Consider the following 5495-nt stretch of genomic DNA (forward strand, 5'->3'; position numbering starts at 1 on the left):
GATCACGTGGTAATCCTGCTTAACTATTTGAGAGACTGCCAAATTCTGTCCACAACATCTGCACCATTTTACATTCCCACCAGCAATATATGAGGCTTCCATTCCTCCACATTCTTGCTGATACTTGTTATTTTCTTTCTTTAAAAAAAATTAAAGCTATGGGCTAAATGGGTGATGAGCATTAAGGAAGGCACTTGTTGGAATAAGCACCGGGTCTTATGTGTGACAAATTACTAAACTCTACTCCCAAAACCATTATTACACAATATGTTGACTAACTTGGACTTAAATGAAATTTAACAAAAAATTAAAGCTATCCTAGTGGGTTTGAAACTGTGTTTCATAGTGGTTTTGATTTGCATTTCTCTAATGACTAATGATGTTGAACATATTTTCCTGTGTTCATAGGCCATTTGTATATCTTCTTCGGAGAAAATTCTGTTTGAGTCCTTTGCCCATTTTTGAATTGGGTTGTCTTTTTGTTGTTGAGTTGTACTTTGGATACCAGACCCTTATTAGATGTGTAATTTGCAAATATTTTCTCTTATTTTCTAGATTGTTTTTTCACTTTTTTGGTAATATCCTTTGACACACAAAAGATTATAATTTCGATGAAGTCCAATTTGTCTGTATTTATGGTTGTTGCTCATGCTTTTGGTGTCACATCTAACAATTCATTCCCTAATCCTTGAGGCACATTTTGAAAAATTAACAATAGATTTATATCTGGAAAAAGACATAAAATTTTACTTTACTTGAAACTTATAAATGTACATTCACTTGGTAATCTGTTGATAGTCAAAAGGTTTCTTCCAACATGTTTACTGAGTAAAAGGCCACTTTATTTTTGTATAAGCCACAACTATCTGATATAGTTTGATTTCTTTTAAGTTGGCTAAGCTTGCAAAGCAATGTGACTCCAGATATTTCAAGGTTTTCATGATTTCCATTCCTCCCTAAATTTTAGTGTTATCTTTCCCACATATAATTTGATGGCAATATTTTTAGCTTTTAACAGACATTTAAGTAATATGCAACTTAGGGGCACGAGGGTGGCTCAGTTGGTTAAGTGTCTGACTCTTGATTCTGGCTTAGGTCATGATCTCAGTGTTGGGGAGATAGAGCCTTGCATCCGGCTCTGTACTGGTAACATGGAGCCTGCTTGGTATTGTCTTTCTCCCTTTCTCTCTGCCCTTCCTCTGTGTGCGTGTCCATGTGCATGTGCATGTGCTCCTCTCCACCCTCCCACCCCTGCCCGGTCAAAATAAATAAACAAACTTAAAAAATATGCAACTTAATTATCACTGAAAGAAGTCTCTTTGTACAGTCATATTTATTTGGTTTATGTGATGTTTAATTATAATGAGTATAATTATTAAGTAAAATAGGTATAACTGTAATAAATATGACTGGCATAAACAACTTTGGGAACAAACCCAACTGACTTGGTAAATACATATCACAATGGTAGGAACTGAAAATACAGGTGTAGCAGATTATAGCCCACTGTCAAAGTGTGTTTGGTGTGCTATGAACATCAGTGAATCTGCTCACAATACAGAGGGAATGAAGTGTGTAATCCAAGTGTGTCAACTGAAGAAGAGTTAAGAGAGCATTTATTCTATTATTTTAGACATCTCAATTTAAAATTATTTAAAACATTTTTATTTTTATTTTTTAACATTTCTAAAACTATGGCAACATATACATAACATAAAATTTACCACTTTAACCCTTTTAAGTGTACAGTTCAATGGCATGAAGTACATTCACATTGTTGTGTAAACATTACCACCATTGATCTCAAGAAGTTTTTCATCTTGCAAAACAAAATTACTTTTTAGTAATACGCAATGACAAGCATATCAGCTGTGATATGCTATCTTCTAAGCAGGTACTTAGTAGCAGTATGAGTTTGGGCAACTCATTTAACCTACTGTTGTCCTTAGTTTTCTAATCTATAAAATGGGGTTAATATGTACCCGGCAAAACTAAGAAAAAGGACAAAAAATATATTTGCTAAAGCACTTAAAAAACTGGAAAGCATTTTATAATTGCTACTTATGTTTATTTTCATTAATAGAAAATTTTAGGAGTCTTCCTTAGAAAGCTGAGGCTTCTTATTCTCATCATTTTATAAATATTATTTTTATATATTTAGATTATTCAGATTGATCATGACACATATATTTTCCTTGTTTATTGATTGATGGTATCTCCTACTAGAATGGAAGATCCATGAAGGCAGTGATTGCTTTCTATTTTGCCCATTGCTCTATTTCATAGTCTAGAACAGATTAAGGTTCTAGACTATTTCCTGAATAAATGAAAGAATGAATTATTTTATACATCAGTAAATGTATTCTTAGTGCTTAAAAAATATTAATTCGTGATATTGATAGCTCAAACATATAATTGTTACATCTTCCCAGTGCTAAATTAATATTTGTTATTAATTTAGAATATTTTAGAATATTTCCATTCCTTTAGAACATGGTAGAACACTTCTACCATGAGGAAACTTCCAGACTAGTTCAGAGTTGAAAGGAAGTCAAATTTAGGAGTAAATAGAAATGAAAAAAATTATTCAAATGTTGAAAATGTATTCTGAATTTCAAATTTTAGGGTATTATCAATTAAATAAAAGATGTGTTTTAATTGGTTTGAGTTAATACAACCAAGGAAATACTTTTAGTCCCAGTCTCTGGTTTCTAAATAAAACAGGCAGACTATACTATTGTTTATCAGTATCTAGTTTCAAGTATAGCTATGTGACTTGCTTTGGCAGATGAATTGTGAATGGAAGTAACCTTGTGTCTTTTCTGGGTGGAAGTATTTAGTTGCTGGTATTTAACCCTCCACATAGTCTTTGCTTACAATGGAGATTATGGAAGTACCCACTGACATGGAGGTACCATAATTTTAACGTACTCTGGAATGCTGAGCTGACACATAGAAGATAGCTTCCCCAGAGAGATGGTCTCATGGAACCACAGTTGATTTTATACAAGCAATAAATTACCTTGTTGATTTGGAATTTGTACATTATATTGAGATTTGGGAATTGTGTATTATAACATCATAATTTAGTCTTTCTATATATACATATATGAACAATATTTTCCCCTACATTTTGAATGGGAAGTTAAAATAACAATTTAGATCTGCAAAACTTTTGTAGTAAAGTACTATTACTATGGGAGACAAAGCTGTATATAATCAAATTTGTTTTCAAAAATGGAGAGTAATATGTCACAGACATGATATCAAGGAGTTCTAGGTTCCTTTAAATCATCTTGATTTCTAACGTGAGGAAGAACTCAACAAAGCAGCCTCTGACATATTTGAGAATAATCCTTTTGAATTACCATCATTACTGACTAAGGTTTTTTTATCTTTTTCTAGATTCTTGCCTTTCACAGAGATATAGGTCTTCTCCAATAGTCTCTCCAAATTTAGACTTTTATTTGACCTGTGTTTGTTTGTTTGTTTGTTTGTTTGTTTTGGTCAGTGGTACACTGGGCTCTTACAGATGACTTTTTTTCCACCAAAGAATTCAAAATTGTGAGGTATGTATACTGAAAGTCTGGTGAAAACTCAGGTATTTGTAGTGAAACTTTGAATCCTTGCCTTTTACATTTTTGGGATACTTATTGGTACTTTAGTAGAGTACCTTGCTAAGGTTGTGTGTAGCCTCCCTTTTTGAAAGAAATTTTAAAAAATTAAGTGGGAGTGGAATGGGGTGGGGAGGTGACTCATCCATTAAATGAAGATTTATTCAAGTACTGTTATCTGTGATAAAGGAAGCTGTTAAGAGTCACCATTTCAGAATAACACTGGAAGAATTTAAACAGGCATTTTCCAGAATTGCCATTGTTTTCTTTGGTATTTCATTAACATTGTGGGTGGGGACATGAGGAGGGCCATGGAGCAAAATAAGTGAAAGGGAAACAACTTTCATTCCTGGTGGATTTCCTGTATTACCTAATGAGAGCAGCCACTTATATGTTGATTCTGTACAATTCAACAAATATTTTTGAGCACCTCCTAAGTGCCTGCTATGTACAAAACAGTGAACAAACAGACAAAAGAACCCTGTCCTTGCAGAGTTCACCTTCCGGCGGTGTTGATCAACCCTCTGGGAACAATATTAAATTATTTGCCTTTCTCAAAAATTTTTTCATATGTATCAAAAGCAAACATTGATCCAAACATCCAAACTGATGGTGAAGCGCGAAAAGGAAGAATCCTCTTCACTCTGCTGGAACAGTTTTATTTAGACTTATTTGAAAATATTCATTTAAAAAATACATGCAAAAATATAAACCCACCAGGCCTCGGGTCTATTGATTTGAGATATAAGCATGATCTAAATCATTTGTCTTTTATTTCTGTTTTTGTTTTGTCTTTATTCAGCGGCTGAGGGTCAGATCTTTAGGGAGAAAAGCCTTGGGCGTGTTCAAACGAGAAGGGCCCTCTTCCCTGAGAAAGCTTGCAGTGCCGCCGTTGGCTACCTACACGGCAGGCAGAACGTCAGTTTCCCCAGACTCTGCTCTCGAAAGAGCGTTTCTATTCGTGGACACGGTGATGACACCATCTTTTCTTCCCAACAGTGGCGGTTCCCTAATTTCTACATAGCCTGGGGGGACTGACTGGGTGGGCAAGCTGGTTGAGAAGAGGCGTGAGCAGTTGACAAAAACTCGAGATAACGGCCGGTATCCGTCTCAGGGTTTTCGGGTAGGAGGAGAAATCAACCCCCAAAGCCATCGCGGGGCTTGCACGGCAGCCTGAACGACCCCACTCCGCACGGGGGGTTCGGGAAAAGCACCCGGTTTTAGGTTAAAGTGAGCGAGCCAGAACGCCCAGAGTTGGACAAACCACTTGTAGGGACTGTCTGCCCGGAAGAACAGGGTGAAGAAGCACTCACAAATCGGGGGAAGATGGTGAGTTCACCCAGGAACAACCCTCTGCCCCCATCGCCCAACGTTTCCCACGGAAAGGTCACTGTCGCTCTTCATCAGGCTGGGCGGAACCTATAAGGCATCACCACCTAAATCAAACCAAGCCAACCAAACGACGCTCTAAAACCTCCCTCAACACTCCAGCGCGTTCCAAACGCAAACGTCGCTGGCGAAAAGAGGCTGCACAAATCACGTAGAAAATTAGGCTGCCCCTTTCTAAAGCGATAATCAAATTAGCCTCAAATTAAACGTGAAATTGGCCCTCGCCGGCTCTGGGGGACAAAGCCCCCATTGTCCCTACGCCCGAGTAGCGGAGGCGGCGGTGCCCACCCAGCCCCGGCCAGCCGGGCGAGTCCCAGCGGCAGACGACGAGGTCGGCGCCGGGCCGGGGCAGAGCCTCAGCCGGGGAGTGCGTGGACGCGCCGGAGGTTCGGCTGGCGCGCGCGGCAGGCGCTGGGTGGGCGGCTGCGGGGTTTCCGACAGGCGCCGAGGGCTGGCGAGGGAGGAACCGGGGGAGGGAGGGAGGAGCCGAGA

Source organism: Crocuta crocuta, unplaced genomic scaffold (assembly GCF_008692635.1).
Source record: "Crocuta crocuta isolate KB4526 unplaced genomic scaffold, BGI_CrCroc_1.0 scaffold830, whole genome shotgun sequence".
Classification (NCBI taxonomy): domain Eukaryota; kingdom Metazoa; phylum Chordata; class Mammalia; order Carnivora; family Hyaenidae; genus Crocuta; species Crocuta crocuta.